This window comes from Grus americana, chromosome 1, assembly GCF_028858705.1.
Source record: "Grus americana isolate bGruAme1 chromosome 1, bGruAme1.mat, whole genome shotgun sequence".
Taxonomy (NCBI): domain Eukaryota; kingdom Metazoa; phylum Chordata; class Aves; order Gruiformes; family Gruidae; genus Grus; species Grus americana.
The window spans coordinates 143,024,288-143,037,884 of NC_072852.1; the positions used below are offsets into that span (position 1 = coordinate 143,024,288).

The following is a 13,597-nucleotide window of genomic DNA, read 5'->3' on the forward strand; positions in this document are numbered from 1 at the left end:
GCCAAGGCCTTTGCTGCTTCTCACACCACCCCACCAGCGAGTGGGCTGGGGGTGCACAAGGAGTTGGGAGGGGACACAGACAGGACAGCTGACCCCAACTGACCAAAGGGATATTCCATACCATATGATGTCATGCTCAGCATGTAAAGCTGAGGGAAGAAGAAGGAAGAGGGGAACATTCGGAGTGATGGTGTTTGTCTTCCCAAGTCACCGTTACGCGTGATGGAGCCCTGCTTTCCTGGGGATGGCTGAACACCTGCCTGCCCATGGGAAGTGAGGAATGAATTCCTTGTCTTGCTTTGCTTGTGTACATGTGGCTTTTGCTTTACCTATTAAACTGTCTTTATCTCAACCCACAAGTTTTCTCACTTTTCTGGTTCTCTCCCGCATCCCACCAGGGGAGAGTGAGCGAGAGGCTGTGTGGTGCTTAGTTACCGGCTGGGGTTAAACCATGACACAGCTTGAAAATTGTTTTGTTTTTTCTAACATTTTGACACTGAAATTTATGTAGAAAAATAATAGCCTTGGGCTTATGTTAGTGTCTTACTGTTTTGCCAAGATGTTTTTTAGGTTTTGCACAAGCATCACTGACAGTGAAAACACAGCTCTTGAACAGTTTTTATCTGTTGGACTTCCTGCAAAGTTGGTAAAGAATAATAATGGATCATGAACAAATTAATTCATCCTAAAGCAGAGTTACCTCCTGGGTAAACGTGACTGTCTGCATTTTTACAGCTAGCACTTTCGGGTTTCATTTTTGCATTTTATGGGGAAATGAGCCTGTTATGCAGTAATTATTTGTATAAAAATATAGGTGGAAACATACAGAAACATAGGACATACGTAGAAAATGTTTAGGCTTATATGTTACATGTATCTTATTATACCATTTTGTTGGAAATTATTACACGACCAGTTACAAGATCTAGGTTTACAACAGCTAGCCAAGATTCACTTTTAATGTGAAGAGGTAATAATCTGAGGATGCTTAACTTTTATGTCTGTTCTTCTCAATGACAACTCATGTGTTGCCATTGAAAATATCCACTGAAGTATTTTCAATGGGTATTTTCACAAGCTAGCTAATAACAGACATTGAGAAGTTGGTGCAGTAGTGTACCCATTACTATATTAAAGTCTGGGAGCAAGGGAGTTGGATGGAAGAAATTGAGAAGACATTTGGGGAGGCAGAAGAGCATTGCACAGCTTGAGAGAGCTGTTTCGAGGAGGTGGCAAAGCCAGAAAGATTCAGGGTGGACCGTACGAGCATACAGGAGTGCTAGGACATAAAGAAATGAATACTACTCAGCCCCTTTCTCTCCCTGCTCAGATCTACATTGGGCCCAGTGAATTTTCATATATATAGATATAGATATAGATATATATCTTAACATACCTACCTTCCTCCAGCAGAGTCTAAGGAGACTGAAGAAGGAGCTCTGGCTCCAGCCCAGCTGAAGCTGTGGCGCTGGATATGAACAGGCAGCATTTGAGACACAGCTGCCTGACCGATGCGTGAAAGTTATCTCACACTTCGCAGCTTTATGATACCAAACATGTTGAGGTAACAAACATCACGAAATTCACAGTAAATAATCTACGATATCCCTTCCCTCCCCTCCTCTCTGTTCCCCTTCCCTCCCCAGCTCAACTTATCTACAGACAACAAATCCTAACTGGTGCAGTCCTTCTCAAGGTCTGTGAAATACTTGAGTTCAGTTGCAAATGTTCCTTCTTTTTCTTTTTCTTTTTCTTTTTCTTTTTCTTTTTCTTTTTCTTTTTCTTTTTCTTTTTCTTTTTCTTTTTCTTTTTCTTTTTCTTTTTCTTTTTCTTTTTCTTTTTCTTTTTCTTTTTCTTTTTTCTTTTTCTTTTTTCTTTTTCTCTTTCTTTTTCTCTTTCTCTTTCTCTTTTTCTCTTTCTTTTTCTCTTTCTTTTTCTCTTTCTTTCTTATTTTAAAAAAAAAAAGCTTCTGCTTCTTTCAAGCCAAGAGCCCAGAAAGCTAAAGTACACTTTCAGGGTGCTTGAAAATCTGTTTCCTACTTTCAAGCAGTATTTTTTTTAAGTCTAAATTTTATTTTATTTGCTGAAGATAGAATGCCTGAAGAACTGGAGCACCACGACACAGCACGAGCGTCAAAAACCTGTAATAGTAGGACTTAACTATCACCCCATGGGATTAATGGAAAGCATCTGCATTAGTGTTTTGGTTTGGATCAAGCTCATGCTTTTGAAAAGAGACTGCTGGTTGTTGCCACTTCCCAGACTTTGGTTCATATCACAGAGTTCTCCCAGGGCATGTGAGAGGGCTTCTCTTTGGGCAGCGCAGGACGCAGTCCAGGAGCCCTCCTGATGTGCTCCAGCTATCGTTTGCCAGGGACTGTGGTCACACACAGCTGCCAGAAAAACATGGCTATCTTTTGGAAGTTACAGAATTTTCCAAAAGCTTCCACTGTAAGTGCCTCAAGCTCTAACTAGCTCTGAACTGACTCCAAAATGTTGCTTAGAACTGAATCCACAGAAATTATTTTTTGCCATGTTTTGTAGGATTTTCATCTGTATGAAGCAATCATTGACGGTTTGCAGAAACTTCGCATGTAAACTCTTGTCTCATGACATTTGGGCACCTTGTGTACCAGCAACTGAAGCCCCTCACCATGGGTATTTTATGAGATATCTGATGACCGTTCTTTATCTAGCTGTCGTGGTTTAGCCCTGGCTGGCAACTAAGCACTACCCAACCGCTCGCTCACTCTTCCCCCGTCAGGATGGGAGAGACAATTGGAAGAGTGAAAGTGAGAGAACTCATGGGTTGAGATAAAGGCAGTTTAACAGGACAAACACAAAAAGGAAAATAATAATAATAATAATAATAATATAATATAATATATGAAACAAGTGATGAACAGCACAATTTCCCACCCAAAGTTGATGCTATGCACGACCTCCAGCTGTTGTGCAAGACCCCCAGCTGCCCAGCCTCTCAGCCCACACGCGCAAGCCAAACAAGACGAGGAATTCATTCACCACTTCCCATGGGCAGGCAGGTGTTCAGCCATCCCCAGGAAAGCAGGGCTCCATCATGCGTAACGGTGACTTGGGAAGACAAACGCCATCACTGCGAAGTCGATGATGTGCAAGACCCCTGGCTGCCACGCCAGGCCCCCAGCTGCAAATGAGACATGACATCGTATGGTATGGAATATCCCTTTGGCCAGTTTGGGTCAGCTGTCCTGGCTGTGTCCCCTCCCAGCTTCTTGGGTGCCCCCCACCTTCTCATTGGCAGGTCAGTATGAGAAGCTGAAAAGTCCTTGACTGCTTGGCAACAACTAAAACATCAGTGTGTTATCATCAGCATTATTCTCATCCTAAATCCAAACCACAGCACTACACCAGCTGCCAGGAGGAAAATTAACTCTATCGCTGCCGAAACCAGGACACTAGTAATGTTCTGTACTTAATAATATTTTTAGCTCTCAAAGTTATAGCACTAGCTGTAAAAATCTAATATAATTAAGGTTAGTATCAGGAAAATACTCAAATGTTAATATTTTGTGTTTTTATAAGTTGGGAATTCGTATCATTATAGATACAGATAATTCTGCAATTTTCTTCTTTATGAGGCTGTAGCTGTAATCTACAAAGCTGCTGGATACTTGCCACCAACTCAGATTAGTCCAAGATTTCACTTTGAATTTTTCCATCATATTCTATTTCAATGATCAAATATTATATTTCAGGGATCAAAATTTTCACCCACTTTAGCCAAATATTAGAGAGAAGTATCTTCTGGATTGCTGTTATTCCACCAAATGATTATTTTTATATTACAAATGCACAATATTTTGTGGGTGCAGCTGTGAAAAGATGCAAAGGGCAGTAGTTGGGCATGTCCCATTGAACTTCAAAGAAAACCAGTTCCAAAAAGAGTCAGGATACTTTAGGCATTCCAGTATATTGGACAGTAAAAGAACAGTGATAAACACCAAATTATTGAGAATTCAAATGAGATGTTTATAGGGTCTAGCAAAAGTAATAAAGAAGTGGAATAATCTATAATAACAGAACTGCTTAACAATTATATCAGATTATGTAATTGTTAAAAAAAAAAAAAAAGGGAAAAGACCTGCACAATATCTTTAGGCTCAAATAGCCTACATGTCAGAATCATGGCCTGATCTTCTACAATGAATTTTGAAAAGTTGTAACCAGTTGGGAAATAGCTGAAGACAAACATCTGTATAGCTAGCTAAAGAGACAATAAAACTGTAAATAGACGAGAGCTATAGGGCAGAAAGGATGCAATTCTTTAAATAATTGAAGCAAGCAATCGCACCATTGCCATTCAGTAAATTGCATGTTTAACTGTGGTTAATTACTGATACAAACGGTAGAAAAGGATATATTTGAATATCTGAAGTTTGAAAGAATGATGATCAGCACACATACGAATTTCCAGAGAGAAAATCATATCAGATAATGTCACATTTTTCTGAGGAAATAAAAAAAAATTAAGAGTTACTAGAGATGTAGTGTGTCTCAAGTGTAACACAGCATTTGGTACTGCGTGTCACAAAGCACTGTGCTGAAAAAGAGAAGATTGGTTTCGGTACAGTGAACACTTGCGCCAACATTGTCAAACAGCTTACTGGAGGACTGTATAAAAAGTAGCAAGTGTTAGGAATTTGGGACATTTTCAGTGAGATATCTGAAGAGAAATGACAGGACATAATATATTTAACATCTCGTGGTCAGGAACATCCTTGGTCTTGTGTTTCCTTGGTCCGTAGTAGACTTCCCTTGGGTACAGGGTGATAATAATAATTGATTAAAAAATTGAGGATGCATTTTACAAATTTCACTTTCCCCATTTGCAAGCCAAATTTTGCTGCACCAGATTTAGTTTAGGTTCATCTCTAATAATGTTCAGGGGACCCTTCCCCTGGATCTATTTTGTTGGATTCATAAAAGCTGATTTTTAGGAAGGTCACTCTTCCTTGGATCTTCTATTTTGAGTGGAGACAGAAGAGGTCTCCATTCAGTATCTAATTTAGTTACATTGGGGCACCATCTAGAAAGGTCTGTCGCTCTCCATCAGGTAAACAGGAAGCTTGGAGATGTTACTCGTTCGGCTAATCAAAGGCACATAAGCAGGTCCTAGTCCTGATGAAGTCAGCTCAAACCTTCTCAAATTATATCTGGATGAAGTTTGGGCAGATGTGTCAGAGGACTGCACCACTGAGGTAACAGGCGCTGAGTCGTAAGAAATGGTCTGAATTTAAGGTCGGAGGAGGGAGTTTGCCAACTCTGTAAGCACCAGCTACTTGCATTAGCAACACTGATAGGAAAATCTAAGTTACCTTAAAATGCAAACTTTATCAACTCCTGAAATTCAAGCAGAGTGGAAATAAATGTTTCCAGGCAATCGATATCTCAAGCTGGTATAGCAGATTGGACTCTGGCAGAAGAGAAAACTCTCCCGTGAAAGCAGTCAGTAGAGCAGTCAGAAAGCCAGGCTGTTCCCACCGTCTAGTTCAGTTTCCATCCTTTGGCACCAAAGAAAAAATCCAAGGATGAAAGATGCAACACCTGAGCTGTGACTGTATTGCTTGGCAGTTGGGCATTGCCAGCGGTTCCTTGGTGACTAAATGAACCCCGAAGGCCACCTTAACCGAGTGGCTGGTACCTTCCTCCCAGGATGTGTCAACAGGAGCATCTCCCTGTGGATCGTAAGTGGTAAGAGCACAAAACTGACTTGGGGAAAGAAAATGGCAATGCCCTAACATCACTCTGTGACTTGACAAACCAAAAAGATCCCCAAAGAGCTCTTTAGTTCGAAAGGCTTTAATATCAACCCCACAAAAGTCACAACCGTAAACACTGCTTGCTGATAAGATAATCATCTGGCACAGAAAAAACCCCAAAGACCGAGGCCTCCATGGCCCGGGCATCCTAACTCAGTGTCTGGAGCCTGCAAAAGGCTGCTTCTGGGAGACACTGACAGTACTGTGACGATGTCTGCACACCCAAGGATCCGGCTGTCCTCAGAGTATATTCCATCAGATTTATATGTGGAATAATATAAAAACTACAGAAAACTTAACAACATAAATTTAAATATTAAATGTGTAGTCAAGCTAATTGGCAAGAAAGTAAAAACACGCTGAAAAGTCATCTGCCTCGAAAGGTACAAAGAACAGTGAGGGAGATGAGATTTTTCAGACTGTTTCCTCTTCAAAGGACTGAGTTTAGCAACTGAAAAACCACGGAGAGTGTCCGTGAAGGGCTGTGGAACCAGCGTTGAGTTGTGTCATACATAGTCTGAGCAGAGCGAGCAGAACGCTGTCGGGAGCTGGCTATGAGTCTGTGACAGATTCTTCCTTTGTGCCTCTTTATTTCTGAGATAAAAATAAGGAGAAAGGATATTTGTGCTTTAACATGGGATAGACGAAGCAAGTCAACAGCTGAGTAAGTTTTTCCTTTCTGTGATTTACATGGTTCTTTAACACACAGGGTAGCTGGCCTTTCTGACCATTTTTTCCACTGAAATAAAGATTTGCGTGCTATTGATTTTACGTGACTGGTAAGACTTGTGATTTCTGATTCTAGTAACTAAGGATTCAGTAATGCTAGAAGTACTATTTCTATTTTACTTAATAATCTTTAGGAAAAAGAATTTTCAAATTGATAAATTTCTGAAAAGGGAAAAAAAGGTATTTTATTAAATAAATTAGAAAATTCTGTAAAAGATTGCAATATGAGCATAATGGAGGATAAACCAGAACGAAATAAATGTACCCTCTGGTAAAAGACTAAAAGATGTATGTTTTCAAAGAATTTTATAAATAGCAATCAATTTTTATAATCTTATGGCTTTATCTATTTATTTCACAAATTGTAATAGCAATTTTTTTTTTTTACAACTTTAATTAAAAATACCTTTTTTTCCCCCTTACTTTCCCTTCTCCCTCGAGGAACAGCAACGAATGCGAAGTTTTCTTCTGCGATGTATAAAGGTCTCATTGACTTTAGTGAGAGCTTAATATCTACCCTTTGATGAGAGAATTCGGTCCTAAGATGTGTCCAATTAAAGAAGCGTCCAAAGAAAGATTTACTTCATAAAGGAGCTTTCACAAGAGTTACCAGTGAACTGCAGTGGTTTTTTTCACCCATTCAGTACTTTCTGTTATTTCTGAAGCCCAGAGGTTTCGCTGAATGTGTAATATTCATTAGAAAGCAACATGCTAATCAGAGTATTCTTGTTTTACGTTAGGTTTTCCTTTTTCTATTACAGTGCTAGCTGACATTTTACCTGACATTTTAGAAGCCGGCTAGAAATTTTTCACTTTCGATCTTCTGTCATGCTGAATGCATGTGAGCGCTCCATGGTTTTCATCAAAAAAATGAGGTGGTGTGTTGCTGCCCCTGCGACAAGGGAGACCCTGCGGCCCTTTGTGAAGTCTCTGGACCTCTGTGCAAACTTTGGTTCCATCTTTTCAATTTTCTTTGGATCATCTGCAAGGTTCTGAAAGCTGTGGTAACCCAATTGTAGCTTCAGAGCAGTGTGAGCAACCTCTGTGTGTCTGGATCTCATCAAAGAACTAGATCTAGTAAAAAGAAGAAACACAAACAAATAAAAATGTGATGTAAAAATATAATTAAAACAGCTTAAACGACTAACCTCTATGTTGGTGAAAACACATGGAAAATTGAAAAGGGAGATTGCTGTAAGTACTGTGATGGCGATGACAGCTGTGTTTGATTAGATTCTGTTGTTTTTAAAATCCTCAACTTTGACTTTCTAATTACATCTGATTACATTAGCCTCCCCATACTTTTAGGAAAAGTGTGTGTCTAGTGATCAGGATTCTAGGAAAAAAGTGGCATCTTACTGTACTGAAAGGTTCACAGACTAGGGAACAGATTTTAAAAAAAAAATCCCCAAAATACTAATTTTTAAGAATGCTATTGGTTTTTTTTAGGCTAAACATGCTATTTTGAGCCAGGTGCCTGCTAAAATGTGCTATAATAAATGGAGCTTGCCCAAGCCTGACAGTCAGGGGATGGTTTGGGGTGGACTCTGCTGCCCAGCCAGGGCTGGTGGCCAGGGGCCGGAGCCGGGGGGAGCCTTCAGAGGGAGATGCTGCCCAGTGAACTCGCCATCTCAGCGAAGGGAAGCCCAGCTCCCTGGAAGTCCCTCAGCCCCAGCTCTCCCCTGGGCTTCACCGGGCTCCTGGGGCTCAGGTGCAAGCCAAGCTTTAACTCACGTCCCTGAGCACTTGGCTCGGGCAGTCCCGGTTTAGCGGTGTACGTCGCTGGTGAATTTTATTCCTCACGCCTGCGTTCTCGCTGCTCCAGGCACCGTTTGCAAGGAAGTTGCCAATTTAATGTGGTACTTGTTATTAAAAAGGTTTCTGTGCTGTATTCAAGTGCTTACTTTTATGAAAACCCAACTGTGTTGGGTTTGTGTGGCAAGGTTTTGGTAGCGGGGGGGGCTACAGGGGTGGCTTCTGTGAGAAGCTGCCAGAAGCTCCCCCTGTGTCTGATAGAGCCAATGCCAGCCGGCTCTAAGACGGGCCCGCCGCTGGCCAAGGCCAAGCCAATCAGCGCCTCTGTGATAACATATTTAAGAAGTAGAAAAACACTTAGAGAGAGCTTTTGCAGCCGGAGAGAGGAGTGGGTAGATGTAAGAAACTCTGCAGACACCAAGGTCAGTGCAGATGGAGGGGGAGGAGGAGCTCCAGGCGCCGGAGCAGAGATCCCCCTGCAGCCCGTGGTGAAGGCCATGGTGAAGCAGGCTGTCCCCCTGCAGCCCATGGAGGAAGGATGAGGGGGTGTAGCGATTCCACCTGCAGCCCGTGGAGGACCCCACGCCGGAGCAGGTGGAGACACCTGAAGGAGGCTGTGGCCCGTGGGAAGCCCACGCTGGAGCAAGTTCCAGGCCGGACCGGTGGACCCGTGAAGAGGGGACCCCACGCCAGGGCAGGTTTGCTGGCAGGACTTGTGACCCCGTGGGGGACCCACGCTGGAGCAGTTTGCTCCTGAAGGTCTGCACCCCGTGAGAGGGACTCCATGCTGGAGCAGGGGAACGATGAGAGGAGTCCTCCCCCTGAGGATGAAGAAGCGGCAGAAACAACGTGTGATGAACTGACCGTAACCCCCACTCCCCGTCCCCCTGTGCCGCTGAGGGGGGGGAAGGTTGAAGCCGGGAGTGAAGTTGAGCCCGGGAAGATGGGAGGGGTGGGGGGAAGTGTTTTAAGAGTTGATTTTATTTTCTCATTCCTCTACTCTGTTTTGCCTAGTAATAAATTAGATGAATTCCCTCTCTAAGTTTGGTCTGTTTTGCTCGTGACAACAATTAGTGAGTGATCTCTCCCTGTCCTTATCTTGACCTGCAAGCATTTCGTTATGCCTTTTCTCCCCTGTTTAGTGAATGAGGGGAGTGAGAGAGCGGCTCTGGTGGGCACCTGGCCCCCAGCCAGGGTCAACCCACCACACCAACCTTAGCTGGCACTTCTTTGAAGTAGCTGAGTGTCTGGACGAGGCTCCCGGGCTGCCCGCAGGAAGAGGACCTCTGCAGCACCCGAGCTGAACGAGAGCAGGAGATGCCCCAGCACCAGCGGTGGCCTGCTGAGGAGCACCTTATATTTTTCAGGGCTGTGTGGTTGGGAACTTTTGCAATAGGGCATATATCTGTTACTCTTCAGCGCTTGCTCAGGCACGGGCTGTTCGGCTGGAAATCGGGAATATCACTTCCTACTCGGCAGTTTGGCAACACGCTGAAAATCCCACCATCGGCATTCGGCTTTTCCATGCGAGCGCGTCCCTGCTAACTATGTTGGCTCAGATAAGCTTGTTAAGTGATGGAGACTGACATTTGCTCCTGGAGAGAGCTGCCTTTATTTGGGAAGGTTATCAGATATAGAACGATTCATCTGCTATCTGCTACTTCAGGCTAGCTGTTCAGTTTTCCTTCAAGTCAAATCAAACAGTTGCTGTTGGCATGAAAAACAGGGAAGGCAGGCACAGTAAGAGAAAGGACACCTTATAATTAAAGTCAGGCTTTATTCTATACCTTACTTCGTTATACTACTGAAGAAAATGGCAGGCTTTAGTTCCAAATATTTAGACACTCCAAGCAATATTCAGATCTCGCAATGCAACTTTAGACTAAGCAAGAGTTAGTATTATGGTAGGAAGATTAGCCAAGTATCTTTAAATGCTCTTAATCTTAAATGGCAACATAATCTTTGAAAAAAAATTCAGTGTGTGCCTCAAGAAAATTGACATTGGCGTAGTCATAAAGTGGCAGCTGACCTGCAAGTGTGGTGTTGCCTAGCAATCCCTCACCATCAGGCAAATTGGAAAAGTGGGTTAGAGTGATTTACACCAGGGAAGAGATAAATGCTAATTTTCTCCAGAAGATTCTGGTTTCTGTGGTTATTAGGAAGGATATTAGCTCACAATCCCATCTTCTTCTTTTTTTCTTTTTCTTTTTTAACTAGTTGAAAAGCATTTTGAAACAGATCATCAAAGAAAAGTCTGCAAGAATGCATTTACTTCCAGAACACTAATTTAACAAGCGGTTGATAGAACTGATAAGTTTGGAAGGAAAGAATAATAAGTAAGTGACACAAAGGGAATGTTACTTTAATGCTTCCCTGAGAGTTTTCAGGGCCACTTTGACTTGTGGAGCAGTTGCCAGAGTCCTGACCCTGCCACAGAGTCCCTGCGGGTGGGATGCTGAACCTGCCCGGAGTCCAGCTGCTGCCAGAGGCTGTGTGAGCCCCCCTGAGCTCACCGCACGACCCAGGCCGGAATTAACTAGCGCTCTGGGTCGAGGCAGATGAGACAGAACAAGCTGAGATGCTTGCTGGCTCAGGTTATTGGGGAACTCTTGTACCAATGCATTGCAATGGCAGAGGAGTATTTTCAGTTTGGAAGCTTTGGTGGCAGAGGTTGAGGGTTTGATGGAGATAAGAAGCTTCTTTCTCCCTCCTCCTGTTTTGATGTACGATCCACTTTTCATGCCTCTACAGCAGCAGATAAGGAAGGGGGAGGCATTTTGCTTCACCTTGGTTGCCTAGTCCAGACAGATGTCTTACTGAATGCAAGCAGTGATGTGAAAGCTTTGTCTATCAGACTTTCTGGTTATGCTGTAAAAGATGCAGGCTGCAGTGATGCCTTCTGGTGTACTGTGTGGCTGACAGGGCATCTTTCCGCTGTACATGACAGAGGGGCCCTCTCTTCCTTTTCCTGGGGATTTTTCCTGGCTCTTACAAATCACAAGAAGGGCAGCTGTGGTTCCATCTCTTCCCTGTCCCTTAAAAACACTGGTAGCCTGGCAGTTACTGGGCTTCCAGAGCATAGGGGCTATAGGTGTGCCAAGCCTCTTTGTGTAAAACACCTAAATTCCCTGTGCTCCCTCCCACTTAGGTCTGCACAAAGCCCAAACCCAGACCGAGCTCTCACTTCCAAAGGTTTCTGTATGGAATTGATGTTGCACCCTAATAAGTTGAGCTTGTAGCACCCCAGAAATGCATCCACCCTATTGGGAGGTGCAGCATGTTTGCTATGTGCAACACATGAGCTGCTCTGTACAAAGATCTTGAGAACTTAAGGATAGCATAGGTTAAAGTAGGTGGAATACTCAGGACTGTAATACGTGTATTGTGTGATGGACTTCCATGGAAGGTATTACCAAATGTAGTAGCAGCCCTTAGAAAATAAGCACAATAGCTTTTCATTTGCTACTTATTTTAGCACATGGTCAAAGAGCGAAAAGAATTGAATACCTCTATCGCTTAATCTGGAACTCTGACATTTCTATAAAGGATGACAAATGATTTTGCAGGCACATTTCTGAGTTTATTTAAACTGAGAGGTAGCTGTTATCTTTCTGAAATGTCAGAATGCTTGTCTGAGGAATACAGATACTCCTCTCTTTAAGTGGCATTAAGTATGTGAGAGCGGGACACACAGGGTCAAATACAGACCCCTTTGTGCAATAAACAACTCCTAAGTCATATATCATCTCTTTATAGAAGTATCCAAAAAGTTTTCAGCGCCTTTTTTTTCCTTGACCTTTTAACACAGGCAATAGTGCTTCTGCTTGCTAGGCAACTGATTTTTTGCTCTTCCCTTGAGAGGTTAAAATGAAACAGCAGTGATTTTTTTACCACTGCTTCACAGGACTGCAGAAAGAAGAGATATTTAATCAGAATGCATAGCTTCAGGAAATTACCAACTGCTATTATGAAAATAACTGAAAATATTTCAGAATCCCCCACCGTTACAAATGGGGCTGCTTGCCAGTGTACCATTTTAATGATAATTTCAAGAGGAGACAAAGCATGACAACACGTATCATGACAGGGAAATCAGAGCTGCATCCAGAGAGAGCAATTTCAGGCAGGAAGCAGTGGGAGAGTTTCACAGTTCCTTTCAGATAAGAAACGTAAGCAACATACAAATGTGGAAAAGAAATTAAAATGCAACATAAAAACTTCTCTCATAAGTAGGGCAGCAAAGAAAATCCCCCCCAAAATGTACCTAAAACTTGCTGTGGACGTGTGTTTTCCTGCCATCATCACTGCAGCTTCCTGTGACTTTGACAATAAAAACCAGAACCAAAGACTATTAATGATTTAGTAACGCTGAGTGAAGTGACTATGCATGTTTTATAAATATTTGCCTTTTGTCTTCATTAAGACAGATTTTGCTAAGCTGCCAAATTATTGATTTCAATAGGGAGGGCAGGCTTCCCTTTGACCCCCAAGTAACGGGGAGAAAATGAACTTCTTACATATAAGTAATAATAAAACATTTTAATCCAAAGTTCGTACAAAGTCTAATCATATTCCCATCTTCATACAGACTTTGCTTTTACAGGGTTCTTTGCAAGCTTCACTTCCTCAGATGAACTGTGCAAAACTGTGCATCCGCGTACCTGCCTAACAAATGCTCACTGAAGAACCGTGAAGATCCTGACCGTGTTTGCACAGGCATCCCGTTAGCTTGCACGCGTCGTCCGTGCCCTCAGTGCCCAGTTCATGGCTGTAACCCGCTTCCTCGCGCTCTCAGCTCGAGCGCTGGGCGGGTCGGTCGAGGCGGCAGAAGCAGGCGTCTGGCTCTGGGGGTCTGCACCACAGTCTTCTTTCATCAAGACGGCAGCCATCACGCACGGTCGTTAGCTACTTGCCCTTCCCCTGCCTGGAAAAGGCACCTACGGAGCAAGACTTGCCTTTGAACCGAAGCGAGGAGACGGGCAACCAAGTGCAGGATATTCCTGGGTTTGCCGAAAAAATTTTACTTACCAAACGGCGCAGGCTTCGTGGGCTGAGAGACCTTTAGCAGAGAGGAACTGTGGAACAGGAAGTCTGGGCTCGTTTCACTGTGCATGTCAGGCTGCGGCCAAAACCAAAGTAGCTGTGCTAACATGTGAAAAGTCATCTGATAAAAGGCTGCTGCCAAAGAGGCACAACTCGGAGGAGGAATAGTTTCAATACGTTCTTTCTCTTGGTTTTGGTTCCAGAAGATGCCTCTGTCTCATGACTGTAATAATACTCAATCATCATGCTATAATTAAGGGCTTTTCATG

General features: G+C 43.1%; 1 long non-coding RNA gene across 1 annotated transcript; it reads right to left on the reverse strand.

The window, feature by feature from the left end:
* Positions 1–5,952: 5,952 nt before the first annotated feature.
* On the reverse strand, positions 5,953–13,381 carry LOC129201750 (uncharacterized). Its single transcript, XR_008575480.1, has 3 exons — positions 13,314–13,381; positions 7,310–7,604; positions 5,953–6,395 (listed from the first exon to the last, which is right to left on the reverse strand). It is a non-coding gene; the product is annotated as an uncharacterized LOC129201750 (long non-coding RNA).
* Between the last annotated feature and the right edge of the window lie 216 nt (positions 13,382–13,597).